At 41.3% G+C, this 25,527-nt stretch overlaps 1 long non-coding RNA gene across 1 annotated transcript in view; it reads right to left on the reverse strand.

Annotated features, from left to right (window-relative positions):
- Positions 1–25,527, reverse strand: part of LOC134478505 (uncharacterized) — a 100,313-nt gene that overhangs the window by 48,778 nt on the left and 26,008 nt on the right. The window contains exon 2 of the long non-coding RNA XR_010051149.1: positions 6,327–6,420. This is a non-coding gene — a long non-coding RNA (uncharacterized LOC134478505). The remainder of the gene's footprint in view (positions 1–6,326; positions 6,421–25,527) is intronic.

The following is a 25,527-nucleotide window of genomic DNA, read 5'->3' on the forward strand; positions in this document are numbered from 1 at the left end:
CTAGCAAGAAAATAGGAACAGTTCCTCCTGAGTCAAATGAGCCTTTTAAAATTTTTATTTCAATTTGGGTTCCACTATTTTACTTGGAAGCAAATACTCTCAGAACAAGCAAAGCTACAGTCAAATATGAATATCAAATCTATTCCAGATGTAATTTCTGAATTATTGACCGTTATTCCATCGAGTTCATGTTTGCAAACACAGACTCTGGGGTGGGAATGCTGACCTGGAATCAAATTTTTGCGCCTTAGTTTTATCATCTGTAAAATAGGAGGAAACAAATAGCTCCCTAGTAGAATAATCATAATGAATAAATGACATGTACAGAGTTTAAAACAAAGACGGGTAGTACTCTGTAAATATTAAACATTATTATGGGCAACTAAAAGTGAGTTCTACTTTTTTATACGATACGATATAAACTATGCATGTATGTATGCATGTGAATGTAGGGAAACGTGTGTATATTTGTGTTTTACTTTGTATCCTCAGAACATGAAATGATTTTAAAATTTCATCACCTAAGCCTTTGCATATCCTAAACATAAACCCAAATGTAAGTCCCTAGAGCATAAGATGTCCTTAACCTCTTTTGTCTCTATTATTTTTTTTTAAAATACATACATATATGTATATGCATTAAAGCTCGCTTGGTTAAGATTTGTGTAATGAAACTCTGAAAGTCATTTACTCTTCCTTTGTGAAAACTTGGAAGAATATGGGCACTTTTTTCAAACAGTTCTCAGCCTTGCCTTCCTGATCATCCATTATTAATTTTTTTCTGCACAAACATATGTTTGGGGTTTTGCTTCTTGCCTTTTATATTCTGTTGTCTTCCAAAATTGTTATAGCCTGTTATTGTTTGGATCTTAAATGTCCTCCAAAGGGTCATGTGTTAAAGGCTTGGTCCCCAGCCTGTGGCACTGCTGGGAGGGGGTGGAACCTTTAGGCAGTGGGGCCCATGGGAGGTCTTAGGTCAAGCCAGGTGTGATCACAAAGAGAGCTATGGCAACTCAGCCTTTTCCTATTCCTCTCTTTGTGGTTCCCACTAATGAAGTGAATGAGCTTCCTCCCACAAGCACTCCTGCCATGATCAGCTGAGTCACCACAGGCCCAAGAGTAACAGGTCAACAAACCATGGTCTGAAATCTCCAACAAGGTGAGACAAAATATACTTTTATTCTTTTTAAGTTGATTATCTCTGGTAATTTGTTACACTAACAGCCAATTAATGCATAGCCTTTCTTTCTCACAACATTCATTGACCTGCTCTTTTGCATCTCTTAGCCACTTGGACTTCTAGATATCTTACATATAGTTGTTTGTGCTTCAGCTTAACTAAAAACAATGCATTGACCAAACTACCAACTCAAATTCCCACTATTTCTTTTTTAAACAACCAATACCTCTTCATTTTCCCTCCCAATCAATACACTGTTTGGGTACCCCCTCCTCTAGGGTTTCAGGTTTCTACTCCTGTTCTGTTCTGTTCTGTTCTGTTCTGTTCTGTTCTGTTCTGTTCTGTTCTGTCTGCCCAGTTCTTCTGCTGCATTTCACCATTTAGAATCCTGAATGCTTCTGCTGCATGATCGCTATCTTCCAAATTGCATTCCCTGCTGCAGCTGCCGCTCCTCCTCAGCTGTGGTCACTGTCAGGTCTAAAAGACCTGTCCCCTTGCTGGCTTCCCTATCTCCCACATTAAGAAGTTGTCATCGTCACATTTCACTTGTCAGCAACGTGATGCATGAATCAGGTATTTCCTTTTACTCTTTCATCTTGGCAGCACATAAGAATTAGTGTCTAATGACACAGAGGCAAAAAGTTAATGGAAATTTAATTGAAAAAACTACCATCCCAGCAGGAATTGAACCCGATGGCCTTAACAGGAAGGAGATTTTTCATCCACAAGGCTTTGGAGTTTGGTTTAACATACTTGATATAGATAGGTATCGCTTTAGTAAACAGTTAATTCCCAGACTTTCCCAGTATTACTTTGGTCGACAAAATGAAGAAGAGTGGATTCCAATTTAAATGTCAGGGCTATCTACTGTAAGGATTCTGAGCAGGGGAGGTTTAATGAAAATAGGATTTAATTTCCTGTAAATGTTTGCATTCTTCAACCTAATATATAGAAATGAATATTTATACATATGAAATGCATCTTTCTCTTAGAACAGCATTTAGTCAGTCATACCCAAAGGGACTCCAGGAAAAATTTTTTCAGGCATTATGAGTCATATCTTAGATTTTTCTAAAGGAAATGACATTATCTGAACATTTTTATACCTCTTTTCTTTATATTTTTCTCCAGAAGCTTAAATTACATTTTAAGATGGGTACAGTGTTCAGTTTTGATGACTCAATGCAGTAGAAGCCTGCAGAATTTTAAATCATTGGGCTATTATAATGTATTTTTATGTTTAATTAATTAAGATTCATTAACTAGTCTCTTATAGCCAGATTAACCTACAACCTTCACCCAGTCTACAGTACTTAAGTTTTCCTGAGCAACACAGGAGCATTTCAGACCATAGAGAGGCTAGGAACAGGGTCTGTCCTCGGCCCTGCATTTACTGTCTACATTTTAGAGCATTCCGCTGTTTCTTCATGCTAGTTAAATGGCTGTGTGCATTACAATGTGTAATCTTTACTAAATTAATCCTCAAATTATTAAAAAATGCTAAACAATTTATAGAAAGAAATCACATCTTGAAAATATTACAAAATATTAAAAGCAAAGTAAACAGTAGGAAAAAGACAATGAAGTAACTATCGTGAATTGAGATGTTAACTAGTGATGACACAAAATCATCTTGATTAGGAAGAATTCGAAAGACAAGCACATGGAACTTGAATGCAACATCCACTGTGTGTCTACATTAAAGACCTATAGATAGGCATTTCAGGTCTGATAAAGTGTTACTAAATTCGGCAATAAATATTTAGAAGCCTCTATTTTGTACAAAGGAAAAATGGTTTCTGAAGTGTTAATAAATAAATACAGTTTTGTGTTTCTAAAATATTTTAATTTTTATCTTTATTTCATTATGTGGAGATGCTTAAAATTGCATTAATGAAATATTGGATCAAAAAAATTTCTAGATCTCTGCTCTAGTGAGGATGTGGTGGTAATAATGTTTTTAGATATCTGGGACTTTTCATTTTTCCTAATTTTTGTTTTTGATAGCATATGTTATTTATAGTAAATGTAAAGATAAATCCCATGCTTTGGCTTAGTGGTTAACAATCTACAGAGAATCAGATAAACCTGGGTAGAATCTCTCCACTGTACCATTTGCTAACTAGGTAACTTTTAGAAAGTTATTTAAGCTCACTTTCCACATTTGCAAGGTAGAAATGCAACACCCATCTACAGGCTGAGACAAAGCACAGAAACACTTAGTGGGTCTTTTGATACGTGGTAGGAGGGTGTTAAATTCAAGCTATGACTGTTATCATTGTGATTGCTGCCTCGTCTTCCACGTAATCAGCCTTCCTTGCTTTTGATCATTCCTCCTACATGCCTTTCCACCAGCTGTTCATGTTCAAATATCTGTGCTTTTTACTTCATTTAAATACCACCGGCATGACAAGGTTTATTACCCCCTCATGCAGGTGGTAGTTAATACTGCCTAGCCAGGGCAACTTTCTCCTCCATGTGCAAATAACACTTTAGCTACATTCTTCTTATAGAACTTACAGTTTTCTATCTTGCACAGAATATATATGACATATACTATATATGAATCACTGGTGTATGTAACATCTGCCTTCCTAAAGAAAGAGTGTCTTGAGGACATCGGTCATTTCTTATTCATATGTGTCCTTCATAAAGCATGCAACATTAAAACTTGCCCTTAGTAGCAATCAATAAATATGAGTCCAGCAGTGTATAATGTTCGCTTGAAGGCAAAAATGCCAGGCAATGAGAAGGGTCATCGGGTGATCAATATTTCAGTCTTTGTTTCTAATCTCTCATACATGTTACAGTAAATAAGGTGATACAATGTTTATGTAGGCAGGAGCGTGAAACTTCCTTTCTGTCCTCTCTTCCCAGTGACTTTGGGGAAGCTATGTAAGTAAAAATTGGGAGTTGAGTCAAATATCTAAGGACTCATCTGGTTAAAAACCTGGTATGATGTGAATCTCAAATGTGAATTTAAAAGATACTTAAGAGATTAGTAAAGCACATATCTGGGCATATCTGGGTGAATCATGAGAGTGTGACCTCAGGGACTAAAGTAGTACCTTCCTTTCTAGCTCTTTTTAACCCTCTCCACTTTCTGGTTGCCATGAAGTGAGCAGCTTTTCTTTGCCAAACTCTTCTTCTGCGATGTTTCTACCTTAAATCCAGCGACCATGAACTGAAACTTCCAAAACTATGAGCCAAAATAAACCTTCAACTGGCATGTGTCAGATATTTTGTCCCAGCTCTAAAACATCAACTAATACACCTAGAATCTCACAGCTCAGACACCAATTGTGCCTACAGAACTGAAGGAATAAGTGGAGGAACTAAAGCATCAAAACCAAGGTATCACAAACAGGACGACAGTACCCTACCATCAAAGTGGAAAACCAGAAAACAGCACAAGGATGTACATGAGGAGCAAAGTATTGGTTAAATCTAAGGTCAGAGCTAGGGAAAAGTCCATCAGACCAACGACAAGACTCCCAAACACAGGCTGAACAGGAATGGGCATTTGTCAGGCAGTGGTTAAGCAAATAAGTAACAACAACAACAAACACAATCCACATCAATGTTCAATGGAGTTCAATGGAGTTCAATGGAGGTAAGTGAATATGGGCACAAAGGTATCAAATGAATTTTTTTAAAAAAATGGTAAGGATATCATTTATATGTTATGTTAATTAGCTTGATTTAATGTTAAACAGTACATATATCAAAATGTCAGGATGTACACCATAAGCTTATACAATTTTTAGTTGTAGAAACCTAAATGGAATTGTAAGCTAATCCAGAAATTATCAATGACAGGAAGCCACAACACCTTAGCTAGTCTCAAATACATTGTCCCAAGCAATCAACTGAAGGGAGAAATACCTTGGCCGCTTCCTTTTCCCTACATCTGATGACTCTCATTGGCCAAACTTAGCTAGCAAACACTTGGCAAGATCATCTGGAAATGTAGTCTATTGGGGTCCATGCCATGCAATATAAAACAGAGCAGGGAAAATGAGAAATGAATCTGGGAGCAAACAGGCAACTAACCAACCAGATGGTCTTGGAGCAAGATTCTGAGACAATTTTTTTCCCAAGTGGGCTTTCTCCTGATCTGTGATTTTTCTTTGAAGCTCCTAACTGCAATTGCCATAAAGCAAGGATGGCAGACCTTTCTGAGCTTTCAGTGATACAAAAAGCCCACTGGGACTCATGTGCATGGATTTGCCACCACTGTTATAGAGTATTGATGCTTTGGGGTAACTAAGAAGAAAGCCGGTCTTCTAAAAAGGGCATAAAGAAGACCCCATTTTATACAGACCCTGTTCTATAACACTCAGCTGTGGAAGTTTGAGAATTCTTCCTTAGGTGCTTTTAGCTGTGTTATATTTGCCTATAACTAGTGCTGCCCTGGAGCAGTGCATCCCAGATTAGAACACTAAGCCCTGTATTTCCAAAAGGAGACTGATCTCATTGGCTTCACCAATTTAACACCTCACTGTAAAGCATTACTGCGGCATTAACAATCAACCCATGTCCCAGTGCTAGTTTGATCCTTCCAAAAAATGCAAGAAGCCCATCAGTGAGTTTTCCTACGTAGGAGCCCTGAAAAGCAATGAACTTCCCTTTTTCCGGACCTTGTTCTTTTTGTGTATTTCACAGTGACACTGGTGGACTTAGAGTCCTCATGGGTAAAACATACAGTAAAATGATACTACAAGCATATTGAACTTACTTTCAATTGTATTTGCCAGGGGAGAGAGAAAAGAGCTGCACGGAGTGTGGATAAGAAGCACAAAAAAGAAAGAAAAGAAGAGAAAATTTCCATGTCTGTGAGCAATTCGACTAACCATTTCACCCAGCAAGCAAATAGTCTGCCTGGAGTGAGCCAGTGATGGGAGATGCGAATCCACTCTGCCCTGAGTCAATCTCCACTCTTACTTATCTCTCCAATGCTCTTGGCAAGATGCTAATGTTCAAAGATATAGCACTGTAAAATATCATTTTTACACAGTATTTTGAGCTACACGTATACTATCATATATACCAATAATTCTGTGTGCTATGTAAGCCACATGTGCTGCATGAAATGGACAAATTAAGACTTTTTAAAGGAAGAATTTAAAATATAATAGATTCTCACCTTCCATGTTGATGTCAGAACAAAATCCTGCTATATGGCTTCATTCTACTGCATCCACACTGGGACTGAAGATTCCACTGAGAGGTTGGCAATGCTGCAGAAACAGGAGAAAAGGAAGCTCCACATTTCACTGAACTGAGGGAGAATAGTTTAAACTTACTGTGGTTCAGGATCTGCCCTCATAAACTACTTATCCTCCTAGAAGAACCTCTGAATGTCCCGATACTGCTTTGGGATTCACCACAAGACTAAGCCTGTCACAGTCATCCCCCATTATCCCTGAGGAATATGTCCCAAGACCCCAGTGGGTGCTCGAATCCATCAATAGTACCAAATCCATCAATAGTACCAAAGCCTACATATGCTGTTTTCCTTTACACATACACACCTACAGTAAGGTTTCACTTATAAATTAGGTACAATAAGAGGTCAATAGCAATAATTAGTAGTCAAGTATAGTGTTATCCCAATGTATAGTAATAAAAGTTATGTGACTGTGATTTTGCTCTCTCAAAATCCCTTACTGTACCGTAAGTGTTTCCACTTAATGGAAGCACTTCCAACTGCTTGGTGTATCCAAATTGCCAGCAGGCCGTTATTAAGGAAAATAAGGTCTAACTGAAGGCAAGCACTGTAATCTGATAATTCAGAGGGATGCTAATGATGAATGAGCAAATAACTACACAGCATGGAGATGCTGGGGAAAGTCATGGTTCATCTCCATGCAGGATGGAGCATGGCTTGAGATTTTATCACGCCACTCAAAACAACTGGAAGTTATACTTAGGCATTGTTTATTTCTGCAATTCTGTATGTGATAATTTCTGACCTTAATTGACTACAGGTAAGTGAAACCATAGATAAGGCAAACCACTACACTTCCTTTTCTGTGTCTCAGCTATCCCTCTCATAAAGCAGGAGCATAATACATAGTTTTTCTCTTCACAAAAGAATATACAGAGATTAGAGCCAATTACTCAGTAAATAATTCTTCCATGCTGAATTCTCTAGAGAATGCAAGAAGTCAGCCAAATTCTTGGTTTCAATAACTCATCGTGGGTCCATTCACCTCAAAGACGGCCAGCTTTGGCCAAAGATTAGACAAGTACAAAAGTCACTTCGAACAACAACAAAAAAAAGCAATATGCTAATCTAATTCGATGTATCAAGAGAACATTTTCCCAACTTTAATTGACATTTTAAAAGTTACATCATATCAGCTTCAGTTTCTCACTTCAATTTTGTAGTATAACCAAAATACATAAACAACCAACCAAATAAACCAGGAAAATCAAGTTGAGTGTCTCCCATCTGAAAAGTTGCCATCAGTACATGCTGTATTACATGGACTCTGTGCTGAGCTCCCCACCCTGTGGCGTTCCACAGCATGGCTCTCTCTAACATGCCAGGTCAATGCTGAGAAGGAACTTAAACCACAAAGGACCAAAAAGCAAATATTTTTGCCTGAAGCTAATGTAGCAAATTACATGCAAGATCTAAATTCCAAGAACCTCTTAAATGGTGCAAGTCTACACAAACACACTGTATCCAGGTTTTCAAGACTTAAAAACTAAATTAAATCTCAATCAAGCATCACTGGGGGATTTATAGAAGCAGTTAAAGGATGTCTCAGCAGGAGCCCTCACTTCTCTGGTCCTCTTGGTCAGGAATTTCTCGCAGTGGACATCTGTCTGCCTGTCTAAGAAGCTACCTTGTGCCCTCACTCACAGGAATGGAAAGAACATAACCAGGACATTCAGAACTCCGTGCAAGACAGTTATCTATGCATGATCTAAAAGTCACCCACAATATCTTCTAGTGAGTCATCAGGTACTCTGATTGGGTCATCCCATATAACCTGCTAAAGATTATAGAAGGAGCCAAAGCCAAGTCCTCTTTCTGCCTTGAGTTGGCTGCACCCACTGAAGGAAGCCACCTCTTCTTCACACAGTGATGCCACCTGCCATGAGGACCAGAAGGCTCATGATCTCAAAACAGAAGCTGTTTTCTCATGCCTTTATAGATGCCCAGTAGTTATCTGATTCTAGCGACATAGGGATGGGATAGAGATGAGGCAGGACCTCCAAATAATCCAAATAATGTAAGGGAAATATAACTCCTGACTTGGTAGATGTCTGCTACATCAAGTTCATGTCCTCTAAAAATCAAAGAATGAATTCTAGGAACAACAGAGGTTCAGAGCATGAAGCATTTATTGAGAAAAAGATAAATTCTGTCTAAGAGACAGTAGGAGGACCCAAATGGGTAGCCCAAGGACCCTACTTCTCAAGGGAGTTTTATAGAGCAAAAGTACGAGGTGAGGCAGGATCAAAGGAGAGACAAGTCTGAAGTATACATGGACTGAACAAGGACTTTTCCTGGAAGGGAAGGGCCAGGGAGGTTTTGGTCACCCACCCAAAGTGACTGATAGCTGTTTAGAATATCAGTCACTGAAGTTCATCCTTAGCGAAAGTATATGGATGCAGTCATTTCTCTATCTTAAGGCCTGACCTTCAACAAGTGTGTCTCCAGCCACAGTTGTCTTCCATACTGACTTTGCCAAGAGCCTAGCCCTGTTTGACTGCCAATTATATTTCTAAAATATTCTAAATCACTTAGCTGCCTAGTACACTAGGAATGCAACACCTATCAGAGCTGATGCCATTTTGCAGAAAGCCAGCTGAGGGAAACACCTGCAAACAGCTGCTTTGGAAGAAGTCACAGCCTGGATGAGAATTCATGGTCAGGCAGCAGGAAACAGGCGGGCAGACTGGATTGCGGGCCACCTTCGCACTGCTACTACTTTACCCAGCACTGGACCAGATTCTCCACTTCCTGCTCCTTCATCACTGGTGGCTGCAATCCCAAGACCAAGTGCAGAGGAAACCGAAGGAGCTCATTTATAGAACATAAGTGCAGGAGGGAAAGCGGTCACGGTACTGCTGCATAAGGAAGCCTTGGAGTTCATGGAAAGCATCTGGCTTTGTTTTGCTTGCACACTCGGTTGGACACCAGACAGCAATGGTGGTTATTTTTTGAGCACTTGGGGGGAAATATATTTTTTAAGTTAATGTGGGCCATCAATTCAGCCTCATTTTTAGTTCTGACTTTTCTTTATGCTTAGACCTCAAACTGAATTTCAACTAGATGTTTCCTTCAGTAAGTAGGGACACAAATTACTGTTGGTGATGGGTCACACGCTTTTATGGATCCTACAGCTACAAATGTCACCTTGAAAAACCACACTCCTGGAAGATCCACCAGTGCCTGAGAAGACCAACAAGAAGCTGGCTACCACGAGAAGGCTCCATGACCTACCCAGATTCAGGAGCAGAAAACTGGCAATGAGAAAATTGCAATGCACACAAAACGTGCTGGCCAGACACAGACAGGCATCCAAACCAACATTTGGAGCTATCAACCTCCTTTTTAATGTTCTTTCTTTTCTTTTCTTTTTAGTTCTGAAGGTTTCAAACAAAGGCAGCAAGAAGAGGCTTAAAAGGAAGAGAAGAAGGGTGTTCTCTACTCCCTGACACAGATGATTACTAGAAAATTAAAATTCAGAATTATACTTCTGATACTGAGTCATTTTGTTGCTTCTATTCTTTTCCAGGCTTTCCTAATTTTCTACATAAATGGTTTCTCATAAGCAGGAGGAGGGGGAAATATTCTTATTCTCTATATTTATTTTCCTCCAAAATTCTAATAGTGTTTAGATAGTGGGTTTGGAGATAAAGAGATCAACTAGGTTCCTGACTTTCAGCAGAGAAGAATAGAGATTTCAGAGAGTGATGGATTTATCTAAATCAATTTGGCTCCCACATTCTGGGAGAAAAGACTGGATACAGAAGCCAAACAGTAAGAGATGCCTACAGTGAACTTGTAATAAATAATGCTTTCTCTTTCCTGCATATGAGCACCAAAATGATAGCCCTCCCCCACAAGCGATTTTACTGTCTGTGTGTGCAAAATTTTATATCATAATGTTCTCTAAGATGAAACCTTCTGCTAATTTTGGTTGTTGCTTCTTATTTGCTTTTTCTGGAGACAGGGGTCTCCCTACATATGTCAGGCTGGCCTCAAACTCATGGTATCCTTATGCCTCAGCCTCCCAAGTGCTAGGAATATAAGTGTGTGCCACCACACCCAGCGTGTCATTTTGGTTGCTTCTTCTTTTTTTAAAAAATTTTGTTTTAAAGAGATTAAGACAAAAGAGGACATAACAATGCAGATCAGATCAGAACAATGCAAGTAACACAGCATTTTACCACAAGATAACCCATAATTAACAGTAACTACCATAATGTCTCTTTCTTTGAAATAGTTGAGCATAGCTTCATATACAATAGTATCAAACATAACAAAACAGTATAAAACCATTCAAGAGAGTGAAAGCATTACAGGGCTTTCAGAACCAAATAGCAGAGAATGAGCAATGGCTACTATATTATCTCATTTTCCATGGAAAATTTGTTAATACTATCACACATAATAATATCCAATAAGATATAATGGAATAGAACCAAAGGAAACAGAAAAACAAAAGCATAGTAGGACTTCAGAGTAAGATGATATCAAATCAGCACTGGCTATTCTAATGTCTTGTTTTCTTTAAAATAGCTGTTTATACTATCACAGAAAATAAAATCAAACAAAGTAGGATAAAACCATTCTAACTAATGAATGAAGACATTATAAGGCTTCAGAGCAATGTAATGGGGAATCATGATCACTATAAACTCTTATATACACTTATCATTTCTTACACTTAGGGAGATTATACGGTATTTATATATGTGAGTTTGATTTATTTCGCTTATGAGTATGGTTTCAAGTTGCCTCCATTTATTTATAAATATATCAACCTGATCATTCTTTATAGCTGAGTAGTGCTCCATTGTATAAAAATACCACAGCTTTTTTATTCATTCCTCAGTTGATGGACACTTGGGTTGTTTCCAAGATCTGGCTATTACAAATTGTGCTGCTATAAACATGGGTGCCCATATATCACTGAGGTATGATGTTTTTAGTTCTTCTGGGAATATGCCTAGAAGTGGAATAGCTGGAACAAATGGGACTTCCAATCCCAGCTCTTTGAGAAATCTCCAGACTGACCTATACAATGGTTGCACCAGTCTACACTCCCACCAACAGTGCAGGAGAGTTCCCTTTTCCCGCAGCCTTTCCAGCATTTGTTGTTGGCAGTTTTCTTGATCCTGGCCATTCTTGAAATTGATAATGTAATTAAGTCCCTACCTGCAAAGAGCCCAGACCCAGACGGATTCACTGCAGAATTTTACACGAAATATAAAAAAGGCTTAATGCCTATATTCTTCTAACTCTTTAATGAAGTCGAAAGGGAAGCAATTCTTCCTAAATCATTCCTGGAAGCAAATATTACTCTAGTACAAAAACCTGAGAAAGACCCAACTAAAAAAGAGAATTACGGGACAATCTCCCTACTGAACACAGATGCAAAAACCTTCAATAAAATATTGGCAAACAGGATGTAGCAAATCATCAAGAAGATCACGACCAAGTAAGTGGGCTTCATCCCAGGCATGCAGGGATGGTTCAACATATGTAAGTCAATAAATGTAATCCACCATATCATAGGGATGTGAATTTGATCCCCAAAAGGCTGAAATAAATATGAAAAAATTGAATAGGTTACAGTGAAATCATTCACTTTATCACCATAAGACAATTATCTAAAGATACTATTTTTATTATTAAATTTATAGGTAAAATTTAGATATACACATTGATCACATTCATCATAGGCAATCTGTACCTGTACATAATATATCCTGGTACCTCTTTTTTTTCCATTCCCCTTCCCTCCCTTCAATCCTTCTTCCCCTCCTTATTTACAAAGCTTTGTTTCCATTTTATCCTTCTTTTCTCATTGTTTTTCTTTTTCTTTCCTTTCTCTCCTCTTCTCCTCTCCCTTATTCCCCTTTACTTCTGAACAATTTCCTCTGTTTCAAAATGATGTTATACATTTTGGTTCTTTTTTACACTTTCAGTTTCTCACACCAGAGAGATAATGTGATATTTACATGTGTGTGTCCAATTTATTTCAGATAAGAGTATGTTCTCATGGTCCATCCATTTAGCTATAAATGTGTCAAATTAATCCTTCTTTATGGCTGTGTAGTGCTCTATTGTATATAAAAACACGTCTTTTTTTTTTCTATTCATCAGTTGGTGGGTATTTGGTTTGTTTCCAAGATGAAGATACTATAAACTTTGCCACTATACACATGGGTGTGCACATGTTGCTGTGGTATGACACTCTTAATTCTTTAAAAAATACTATTTTTAAAAGGTAACTTTACTTGTCAAATTTCTGCAATGGAAATGCTAATTTAGGATCAATTCTTAATGTGTGTCCTCCCAACTATTCTGTCAGTGAGGTAAGGATCTTAGATCTGTAGGAAAAACCTGTCAGGCAAATACGTAGCATGAGTTCTTCACTTCAGCCAATCCTGTCTTCACTTCTACTTTAGAGAAATTAAATTAGAGAAAACAAAGTCCTGGCCAAACCGCCCAATGCCAAGGAGCTAGGACTTGAACTTTATAGAATATTAAAGAGGAAATGTCACAGTTGTCAAACGAGCACAGTGTTACTAAAATACCTCATGAAAAAATGAATTCGAGAAGCAAACTTGTTTTATATAAAAAGTGAAAGGTGAGATGGAACCTTTTGGAGAATTTGTCTTTCCTTTCTTTAATATCTTCCAAATGCAGGAATATGGCTTAGCGGCATGAGCACCTGTCTGGCAAGCACAAGGTCCTGAGTTCAATTCCTAGTACCAAAAAAAAAAAAAAAAATCATCCAAATATACCTGAATTTATTTACTGCCTGGATTTATTTAAGTTTCCCCAATAGACTTCAATGTGTCAGCTGGTTTGAAAACAGTTGGAGACCAAGTAGCTTTGGCCCATACCTGGGGCTCACAGACTGCCTCAGTTTCCCACATCACCAACCGTCATCCATTCTCAGGCCCCTGACTACGCTCCCTGCTTCTCTCCCAGCCAAAGGCCATATTAGTCAGCACACAGTCACCCCAACTCAGTCCATAGGGGAGGAGACTGTCATCAGGGCTGGTGAGAATCCAGGCGAGAAAGATCCCGACGGGCCTCAAAAGGCAGCTGGGATTTACCAAATGGCCCAATTCGTGGGCTAATTCTTTCTCTTACTGTGCTTAAAAGTGACACAACTAGCAACAAAATACCAGCGTGCTGCAGGCTAACAGAACTCTATACTCCACACTCTGCCCACAAACCTAAGCCAACATGTTCACTACGTAAGTCAAGGACGGGGAAGAGAGAGAAGATACATGGACGAAAGGGAACGAGGCTGAGCACTGGGCCTTAGCTCACTCTGAAACACTCAACCAGTGGGAACCTAACACTCGTCTTCACCACACGCTCCTCTTCTATCAGGACAGCGTCCCTATTCCCACTTCACAGGTGAAAAAATTAGGGGTGAATGGTGAGCCGATTTGCCCAAGATCTCACAATTGGAAAATGATGGGACTGGGCTTCCAAACTAAGTGTTATCCCTGTTCTTTCAACCTCTGTAAAATCTATGCAAATATTAACCAAAGGGTAGTCGATAAGGTTTGAGGAGGAACAATGAGAGTCCAAAGAATATTGGGGAATATTCTGTCCTAAGATATTCTGAGTTCATTACACCCATCCTGTCGTTCATGCTACTGGTGACAGCGTGACTTCCACAATGTAGAGAAGTATCAAACTAAGCACATAATGTAATGCTTTCCCCCATAGCTTCCCTAATTTTTACTCACTGACATGCTGGCCAACAAGGTCTCCCTAGGACTTCGCTGGCACAAGATGGGCTCTGTCCCCAACAACCATCTGCCAACCAACAGCCTCTCCCTGTAGCCCCCAATCTGATATTCATTTGTACAAATGTGGTTTTCAGTGGCAACCAGGCTTCATTGCTCATGGCTTTCCTTTCTAGTCAGTTCCATCTCTCCCAATCCTGACCTCTTGAATCCCAAGACATAGCCAAGAAGGGAGGAAGGATCTGCAACCTTCAGAGCCCGCCTACCACGGGCTCACACCATCCAGATGCAAGTTGGCCCTGGAGAGTACTCAGTACCCTGGTGCTTGTTCCTCACCTTTCCCTGAGTCCCTTCCCCAGCATATAAGTTACAGACCCCAAAGCTGGCTGGACACCCACCTATTTTTTCAGCAAGAAACTGGAGATTTTTTAGAGCACGCTTTACCTCAAGGTCCCCTTCAATTCTCTCTGCCTGCCTCTCTCCCTTGTTCATACCTATTCTAAGACTTACTCTCCCCAATACTCCTCCCCAAAGCCAGCCTTACTATCTCCTTTCTCCTCCAAAAACTCTTTTGCATCTTTTATTTGGCCTTTATGGTCCATTGCCAGGTATTCTTTATCCATTTCCTTTTGAATCTTTTTCAATATTTTAAATTGCACAAGCAACAGTCTGGCATATCTCTTTTTTACACACATAGCCAGTCTACTCAACCAGATTGGGTGCCCTCCAAGGCTCTGTCCTTTCCCATCTGCTCATCTCACTTTCTAATGACTCCTTTGGAGCAATTTCATCCATTGCATAACGCTGTGTGTGCTATGTTTAGTCCTGCTACAAAACCTTTTCAGGAGCCAGTGATCTTAGGATTCATTCCCATTCTCTTTATCGATTCAAATGCTACTCTTTTCTCAAGGCTACCTCAAATTCCAGTGGGTTCTTAGAAAGAAAACACAGGTCAAAAATTATGTACTCACTTATATATAGACAAGAGCGTTTCTACAGCACTCTAGTCTATATAAACATTTTAATGCTCAAATATGTTTGTATGCTTCTTAGTGTTCTTCATACTTTTCTAGATATGGTGGGAGCTTCCTGAGGGCAACAGCCAAGCCTTCAGTGTTGTATTCCCTTAGCAGAGTGCTGGGATTCTGAGGATACTTTCTCATTATCTGCCATCGGCATGCATTCTGTGTTCTGAGAGTTAAACCATAATTCAAATTTTTAGTTTCAAATACAGCACAGTAAACTAATGTCACAGTATCTCTAAGCTGGACAAATTCTGGAGCCAAAAAATGAACAGCATCTAAACCTTTGGAGCACAGGTTTTACGTGCTTAAGACTCACCTTTCACATGGTACCAAAGTTCAGCGACAGTGCAGACAGCCCCCAACTTCACGGAGTTGTCTTGTGTCATTGAGAACAGAAACACAACACCTTGAAAGAGCCTGCCTGGCCCAAGAATTCAGCCCTCGTTTTCCTAAGTGGAAAGTTGCATGTGGCCAAGCAAAGCTGACCTGATGAAAGCCAGTATGTTCAGCTTCCTTTCAAATCAGCAGCCATAATTGCCACTAGCATTTAACATGGCACCAGTCACACTTGTGTTCTGGGGCCAAGAACATCAGCCAGCTCAGCACCTTCTGAAACCCAGGTGGCTGGAATCCAGGGCAAACAAGACTAAACAGATGAATCACAGTAAGGAGAACCCAGCAGCTGCCATGGTAATCCAGGGAGCTCACCCTCAAGCCATCAGGGCAAGGTAGAACCTGTAATGCGCTGGATTTAGGGTCAATTCAGTCTTTAACCCTGTGAAGTTAGATCTCCAGAAGTTGCTAATGTAAGAAATCTTCTTTTGCCCCTTCCTGGTCTGAACATTATGTTAGTTTTCCTGGATTAGAGAGCTACGCCTGTCTCATCACTTAGAAGCGAGGTTGGCAGCCCACACAATAGACTCCCCTCCCCCGCAGATGCAGTCTCCACACAGATAGATGATGACAAAAAGCCAACAACTTGCATCTCCAGACTCTTCCATCATGAACCAAGCTCATAATGGAACAGCAAATGCCTTAGTTTAGTTCTCAGGACAGTATTCTACTAAAATCAGGCTGTCATTCAAAACCCATTAAAGTGGAAACTGAAGCTAGGGCTGAGATGCCCCAGATTTAGGAGCTCCTAAATTTTGTTATAGATGTTTTCAGGTCCAGCAATTTAAAGAACAAAAGGAAAAGTCCAGGATATAGTTATTACAAAATCACAAAAGTATGGGAAATACCCATCGTGTGAATTTATATTCTAGTTAGAGTGGGGAACAAATTAACAAACAAGTAGACTCCCAGATAGTGTCTAAATTTGTTCTCTAAAGACTTTCTCCCAGCTCGTGGTGCTCCTGGGAGATGGCACATTTAGGAGACGGTGGCTGGAAACAGAAAGAAGTTAGATTAATGGGGATGTGCCCTTGAAGGGGACATAAGGCTCTCTTTACCTTCCATTTGACAGGAAGTAAAAGCTTCTTTGGGCATAACTCCTGTCATTATGAGCCACCTTTGAACAGCTCCAAAAGTAAAGAGACCAGCCACATGGACTGAATCTTCTAAAGCCATGAGCCAAATGAGTCTTTCCTATAAGATGATTATCTCAGGTATTCTGTTATAGTAACTGAAACTTAACTAATATAGTGATGAATGCTGTGGAAAAAACAAAGCAGACTAAGAAGATAGGAATTGTCAGGTGGTAGGAAGGAACATGGATTGGGCAGGGTATTCAGGTAAGGCCTCACAGAAGGTTGCTGGGATACCAAAATTAGAGTGACCCAGATGGAAGATGGCGCAATTGTGGGATAGTGTTTCAGGCAAAGCGTGAAGGCCATTCTCAGGAGAGGGGTTGGTGTGTTTACAGAATAGCAAGAGGTCAGAGGAGCCAGAAGAGAATAAGCAAAGGGAGAATGAATGAGCTCAGACAGGAAAGGTGGTGGGAAGCTGGGTCATGTATGACCTTAAGGACTTTGGCTTTGACTCATGGCCCAGTCAAGAGACAGAAGCCACACCAGTTAATTCAATGGTACTAATTTAATATGAAGAATTGTTATTTAGGAATAAACCAGGACCTAAGAGGGTAAAAAGAGAATTCTAAAATGTCTTAGACAACAACCATAGGATGTTGCTCCTGCCTTCAGGACTGAGGAATCAAGGAGACAATGTTAGAATTTAGAAGCTCCTACAGGGCTGCAGCCCAGACCTTCAAGAGAGGGCAGTGGTAGCTGGTCCAGTGTCCTAGAAGAGGCATGAAAAGGCTGCTTCTGATTGGGGAAAAACTGCAAAGTGAATTCCACTGTTGCTTCACGAAGGTTGTGTTCCTGTCAGAGTGAGGTAGTGAGGCTGACTGCTGCTCAGAGAAGCTGCAGGCCGACAGGAAGTCCTTAGGACACAAGGCAGAGATGGGACATATTCTCCGTTCCTGGCAGCATAGTCTCTCTCCAGCGCCCCCTACTGGTCAAAACCAAAAGGGCTCCTGCTGATTAAGGAGTTTTCTGGGGCCCAGCCCCAGAAACATAAAACCCAGTATGGAAGGATGGGTTTGGAGTCGAGAGGCAATAACTTTATAATAACACCCTTTGCATGAGAAAAGAAATCTCCAGAGGATTTCAAACAAAGGAGTGACAAAGGCTGACTCACTCTGATAGCTTTGAAGAGAGCAATAACTGTGGGGGTTAAAGAGTGGGTTGGATTCTGGATGTAAGAGTCCTCCTGTTGGATTTGTTGATGACTTGCATGTGGGCTGTGAAAGGAAGAGAGGAGTCAGGGCTGACTCCCACACTGTGGCCTGAGTAAGTGACTGGAGATGCCTGACTGAGAAGCAGACCTGAGGGAGGAACACACACAGGAAGGGAAAGGGTGGCCTTGGGGCTCTGACCAGTCACGATTTAAGTTTGAGGGATTTGCTAGCAAATCAAGGGGCAATGCTGGCAGTGGTTGTATACCTGGGCCTGAGAAGGGTCTGGGTTGGAGCGGACATTGGAAACTCAGCCACCAGGTAGACTGATTTTAAAGCCATGTGACTGGATGAGGTCACAGGTGTTGTGTTACTTGGCTCAGCAGCACCATGGCTGGGAATAAGATCTGGAGTCAGAATGGTGTGGATTTGAAGCCTGATTACACTAGAACTGGAGTGCCTCTCCACGTTAAACGTAGATTCTCTCATTTGTAACACAGGGAAAATCAACTATACTAATCGTATGAGAGGATTAAATACATGAAGGTAAGGAAAGCCCTGACACCAGTGCCTAACAAGAGTTCTTCAAAAACAGATGCTGCTAGAGCTGGGTGGCAGCTCAGTGTAGAGCAGTTGCCTCATATGCATAAGGCCCTGGATTTGGTCCCCAGCAAGAAGCCGAGAGAGAGAGAGAGAGAGAGAGAGAGAGAGAGAGAGAGAGAGAGAGAGAGAGAAAGAGAGAGAGAGAGAGAGTATTTATGTAGCATTACTATTAATCAAAGATAACCAGAGCCTAAAAACCTAAACCCAGGCTTATAGAGACCCCAAAGCAAAGAGAACTGAATTATACTAAAAAGGCAACTTATTCATTACGGAAGTAGGTACACTCTGGCATCTTAAATGGAATGGGTTTATAAACCATGGCTCTAAACCAACCTGGTTTTCCTTTTATTAGTACATTTATAATAGGTCTTCGAGTGATTTTATTGCTCCAGTTCTCTAGATTTGTACCTGCAGAAGCCTGCCTTTAGCTCACAACCTAGAGAGCGGGGGAGCAATCAAGTGTGTCCTTTTCAAAGAGAAAACTGAGGACCAGGAAAGTTGAAAGGGAAGCTGAGAGGAGCTGAGTGCTTTCCGCTGCCATATTGAAATATTATGCAGACTGGAGAGGTGCCTTTCACATTTGTGACTGACTAGGAAGAGGACACACAGGCAGGCAGCATCAGCCAAAAAAAGAAAAGACAAGTGGGCATGGTGACACATGTCTGTGGCCCTGGCACTGGAGAGGCTGAGCTAGAGGCCAGCCTGGGCTACAGTGAGTTCAAGGCCATAATGAGACCCTGACTTAAAAAATACAAACAGAAAGAAAAGACCAATCCATAGAAGAATTCTGAGAGCACATTATCAGCAAATTTGTAACATACCAAAATGAGTTTACAGGGCAAGCCCAGCATAAAAACAGCGTCCTTGCCTCAGGCTGAACCATCAGGACATCTGTGTTCCTGCTCTCTGTGTGCTGGGTGAGCCTCGGATGAGTCAGGGATGAGCACTGTGCAGTGACGACTCCGGGCCCCCACGCACCATGCATCACTTGCGGGAGTCAGCCTGGGAATCAAGCCCTGACCTCCATGAATGGTTCCCCCATCATTAAACATTTTCCAAGAGCTTCAGTGCAGGGTTATGTAAGGTTCCACTGTATTCCTGGCCCAGGAAGCAAGACTAGCTGCTTGCATGGGGCACTCCCTTCCTCAGGGACAGGTCAGTTCAGGAAACCAAAGCTTACACTGCAAAGCTCAAAACATCCAGGCTTGCAGGGAAAGGGAATGGGTGTCTTCCAAGTCTGCTCCCTCAAGGGTAGGGAGCTGCTTTCTGAATCCCCAGTGTGAAATCAAAGCCCTTTCTCTCCAGGCAGTGTGAAGATCCTTCTAACAAAGCCTCCATGGTCAACTGGTTGGGTATCAAAGCTCTTCACGTGTTTCTGCTGACAGCAGCCATTTCCCACACAAGTGTCCAACACTTTCACATTATGAAAATCGCTGCAGTCCAAAGATTCTCTTCCAAACAGCTGCTGCTGGATGCAAGCAGAGTTCCATCTAGCACAGGGATTCTTGGGATTCTCCACCCTGTTTACACACAGCAGTCTCTAGGTGGTCTTTCACCGCTGGTGCTCAGTCTGTCTGCCAGGCCCACTGAATCTGCATTGCCGGACTAACACGGGCACTGGGATTTTTCTTCAAGTGTTTTGATCATGCAGTCATATTTTAGAACTCCCCATCCTAGATTCTCAGTTTCCTTCAGGATTCTAAAGCCACTGCTGATCCAAAAGACTGTTTTTTAAGAAGACAAAATACATAATAGTTATTCTCTAAATTCTTTGCCTTTTTCTTCCCTTCCCTCCCTCTCTCCTTCCTGCGTGCCTTTCTCCCTGACATCAGAAAGCAGAACAGATCATGTTACTGTGTAAGTGAAGCTGGTTCCACCTTACATATGTCCATTAAAATCGGAACCATTGCATGGCCCCTAAGCACATCTCCAACAGAGCCAAAAATCTGCAAAAACAAACAAAAGACTCCGAGTGAGAGAAAAGTCCTTATTTGCAAAAGCTGACGAGGAAAAGACACGGGAATGCCTGCCTTCTGAGAAGAATTCCCATGTCACATAGAGTATCTTACAGGAGGAAATGTGTTTTGTTTTGTTTTGTATCTTGCCTTGCTCAGCTTCCTGGGTGGCCCTCTGTCCATGACCACACCTTTCCAGGAAGGGTCAAGTGCTATGACGATCACGGAGACACACACACCTCATGCGAATGGCCAGGCTTCACATTTCTCCCAGTGGTTGTTTTGAAGTAAGTCACCCGAGTGAGATCTGGTCGCTACATCCATTTAGAAAATGATGCCAAGATGGACCTGCGAGGCGGCAAACCTTTGCCTCTGTTTTCCAACTGTCACACAGACAAGTGAATCTGGACATCTGAATGCCCCCGAGTGAGGATGAATGGACAGAGTTTTAATCATCCTCGTTTTCACGTCCTTATTCATGTGTTTCCCCAGCACTGGCTTGCAATCCCCTCCCCCTCTTTTTCTTATTCATTCCTGAAAGCTTCTATTATCAATCACTGCATGAGGTAAATTTTCAAATCAGCAGTCTGGGTTTTTAAGCTGCATGACTCCTATTATAGGCAAAAGGAAGCAGGTGACCAACACCAAGTGTGATCTCAAAACCCTGCTCCAGCTTCCTCCCTCCAGTTCATTCATTCGGTTTTTTTGTTTGTTTTTGTTTTTTTCAGGGTGGAGACCAAGACTAGGCTTTCCTGAAGCCCTCCTTGAGGACTGGTCTACTCTTCACTGAGGCTCTAAGGGAACAGGGAAGTGGAGACAATGAACTAAAAAAAAAAGGAAGAGATCTGGAGAGCATTTTTCGTGGGCATTATATCACATCTACCAGCAGGCTTCACTAGGGAGAGATCTGTGTGCAGTGTCTGGCCTCCATCACTCTTGCTTCCCCTTTCCCCATCATCACAAGTCCTCTAGGATGCTTCCACTCACTGGCAAGGCCTCCCTGATTGCACATCCAGCAGCCTGGGGCCCTCTTGGCCCTTCTGTCCACAGTGGAGGCACCATCCAGTGCTCCTCAGCTATGGTCTCCAGACTATGCAGGTTACTCAGCTGTTTGGGCGGAACAGCCATTTGCCCTGTGCCTTTGGTCTGGTTTGCTCCTGACACAGAGATGCTGCATTTTTTTATGACATCTATAGATGCCATCTCTTCTTTGGAGATTTGGGTGGCCATCACACAAACACCTGACTCCAGGTCTTTGAACACATGGTCTCTGCATGTAATTCCAGCCATCTTAAGGAATTTCTCTTCCACAATGCCTCTGGGTCCCACAGATTCACAGACTGAACCTGAATTGTGTCATATTGACCCCTTCTGTCCTCACCACCTCCACAAAGGAGTAACAAGCAGTACAGTGAGGGGAGCAAGAAGAAAGGTTTATAGACTGCACAAATGGAGGATCCATGATTCATACTAAGAAACTCCTCTGGGCCACCTCATGTTGGAGGGGAAGGTCTCTGTCTGCTCTCCTCCAAGGGAGCACACAGATCCATGTTTTGCTATGATTTCCTCCAGAATGTCAAATCTTCTTCTCTTCCTTATGTAGCTGAGTTCAGCTCAAACTTGCAATCACAACTGTCTGACACAGGCTAAGGTCTTCCTGTCACCAAAATTTACAGTCTTCTACTGAGAAATAGGCTCATCTCAGACAACTCCTTATTCGAAGTCATCACTGAAGTCAGGCAAAGTGATGCACACCTGTAATCCCAACTCTCCTCAGGAAACTGAGGGGAGAGGACCTCAAGTTTGAGGCCAACTGGGGTAACTCAGCGAGACTCTGTCTCAAAAAAATAAAATCAGGTGCAGGGTGTAGTTCAGCCCTAGAGTGCTCGCCTGGCATGCACAAGGCCCTAGGTTCAAACCCCAGTACTGAAAAATAAATCATCATTATCATCTGTTAGAGTCCTGCCTCCATCAGCTCAACTGCTATGAGTTGCAGCTGAGTCACCAAGAGGTGACTAGTGGCTTCTGATGAGATGAAACACAAATCATCTGTCTATGAAGGAACCTCAACAAGTAACCAACTGGGTCAAATTGCAGGTCCTTCCAGGATGTGTATTGGGAGCCAGCAGCAGCAGGTAAAGTAGTGGAGACCTCAGCAAACAAACCAAGAGAATTCATAAGATGCCCCAAGGCCTAGGAGACACAAGAAGCAAAAGTTCTGAGGTTTGTGCAGGGGATAAGAAAGACAGCAGTAGTGAGTGTCAGCAGAATCAGGGCAGAGACCATTGGAGGTGATTCAGAATGAAGCAGCTACCATTTCCCACTGGGCTTTGGTTACCCAACTGTAGACAGGGTGGTGCAGATCCAGCTTGCTGAGGCTCCCTGGATATGAATGCAACAAAAGCCTCTTGTCCCAGATTCCTAAGACTTTCTCTGCTCCTTGCAACCTCAAGCAGTAGGCTCAGCCCCAGCTCAGTGCAAACTCCACATGCCTGTACCAGAGCCTTCATCATTTCCTCCACCTCCTGCCTTGGGGACAGAGATATGAATCACTGAGACCTCTCTTCCCACGTTCACACTGACGGCCACAGAGTCAGTGCTCAGAGTTTGATTTGCCTCCAGCCTAGCCCTCTACATTATGCCTATGACTTCAGCCTGCACTTCCTCATATGTCACCCAACAAAGACAGAGATTGTATAGGAAACAGATGCCCAAATACAGGTCCTCCACAGCACACTTGAGGATGACAATCCCGCTGCCAGGGACAGAGGAGACTAGAAGAGCTGCCCCGGCCCATGGGAAAAAAGTCAAAGAAGAACTTTCAGTGACAACAAAAGCTTTTCCCACACCCACACAGCTATTCTACCTTTGCAACAACAAAGTTGAGAGTTGGGGGATGTTCAGTTCTCTTGTGTTCCAATAAAATAAAATGGTCAAGTCCTCAGGTCAATGCAAATCTCACAGTTCTAGAAGTTTTCTAGTTTGCCATTTGCAAAATAATAACAACAACCAAACAAAAAACCCCAACTACAGGAGAGTTTATTATGTAAAAATAAAGGAGAAAATGAATCAATGAAAGCCAAGAATATGGAAAAGAAAGCTCCAGGAAGCAGCAAGGATGACCCTTTCCCATTCAGTACGGCTGATGTCAAAAGAATCACATTGGCCTTTGCCTCCTGTCACAAATGAATCTAAAGGACAGCATTTGGCCATTTCCTCTACAGGAAGCTCTTCTGTCTTTTCTAGCTAAAAACTGCTGGCTCAAATGATATCCAGTGTCTGAATGTAACCTATGTTTTAATTGCATGTGACAATTACACACATGATAATCTCTATTTAGTCTCCATTGCAGAAATTCAGATTACTATAGAGGAACCTGGGTTACCGTAGCCCTTGCCACATTTTTTCTCTACTTACCATTAACTAGAGCAATCCAGTAGGTCATGCACCAATGGAAACCAACAATATGCCTGGGAGGCCTGAGTAGTGATACAGGGGACTCTCACAGCAAATCTTTATATCTGATATGACTCAGAAAACAACCCAGATGACATTCACAACAGTATGGCCCCGTGGCATGGCTGTGTGTCAGGTACCTACTTATCTCTTCCTCTTCCACTGGCTGAAGTGTATCAGAACCACCCAGGAGTCTAAGGGTAAGATTGTTGCATAGTTTCCCACAAGAATATATTAAACTTTATCAATGAAGTAAATTATTCAAAATTTTGATACTTCAACTTTCGTTAGTAAAAAACTTCTTTTCCATATCCAGGATGGATACTATGGTTGAGACCATTGATTTCTGAGACTCAGCCTAAAAGGCCTACCATTCAAATTGTTGACATCTGATAACTGAGAAGAAGGAATCAATGTCAGTTTATTCTATGGATACATAGAAGGTCCCAGCACATTAGAAAGAATCAAGACAGCCTTCCCTTTCTCAGAATATGCTTACCAAAATCCAATAACCTTCAGTGACAATAACATGTATATGATTACCAAACAAGAGCTCTGTTACTTGCTAAGCAAAGGAAAATAGAATGTGATAGTTTTTATCAATATTATGGATGATTTTATTTTCATTCTTATAGTTTTATACAATTTCTGCTTCCTTACAAATGAAAATCCATTACCTTTTAAACGGGATATTGTTTAAAATATTATATTAAAATATGAAACATTCTCAATATCAACAATGGAAAGTTCCATGATTTGAAGAGGTTCTGGAAAATTTTTACTCACCCCAAGTGCAAGAATGTACGTATAGCCACAAGGAGAGAAGGCGTTTTTAAAAGATCCCCAGGAAAGACATCAATCACAATCACTTTTTTACTGAGTGGGGTGACAGATATTAAAACAGAACTCCTATCCTATCCTCTTAGTCAACAGTTAACACACACCTTTTCCTGAGTGCCTACAACCTAGCACACGATCACAAGGATCTGTTCAACTCATCTGTCAGCTAAAAAATAAAAAAGCCCAGAACTAGAAATGCGAATCAATTAAGGGAGCATAGTAACTAACTAGAAAAATCTATTTGATCACTGAGGAAACAAAGGACTTGTTTTTCTGGACTTGGTTATTTATCCTCCATGATCTGGGCAGGGATTGAGTCAAAATAAGTGGTTAAAATGTTGATCTCAACATCCAGAGCATCATTGGGAGAAACTGCCATATAATTTACACATTTCCAATTCTAGAAGGTATGATGTTTGAGGCTGATCTCCAGGATAAAGGACATAGAGTACCAGGAAAGGGAGGAGCAGTTACATGGGGCTGATAGCTGCAGGAAGAACAAGAATCAGGAGAGAGGAAAAGAGGAGGGGGTGGATTAAAACAAAGACAGGGAAATGTAGCATTCTCCCTCTCTGTCAAACTTATATCCTTCCTATACATCAGGATGGGGCTGTTAACTCACCTGAGTCACAGGGCAGGGGCACCTCTCAGTGACCCAAATTTTACAACAAAAGGAAGGGAACTCAGGCAGGCAGAGTTTGCAGGCATTTGTGCAATACCTCCGAGGGATGCCTCCACCAATTCTCCCAGTCTTAGCCTTGTCAAAAGACAAATGTCTCTTTCATGTAAGGATCAAACAGTGTCGAAGGCAGTAACATAAGCAAA

This window comes from Cavia porcellus, unplaced genomic scaffold, assembly GCF_034190915.1.
Source record: "Cavia porcellus strain 051 isolate PalLab524CR breed Dunkin Hartley unplaced genomic scaffold, mCavPor4.1 scaffold_13, whole genome shotgun sequence".
NCBI lineage: Eukaryota > Metazoa > Chordata > Mammalia > Rodentia > Caviidae > Cavia > Cavia porcellus.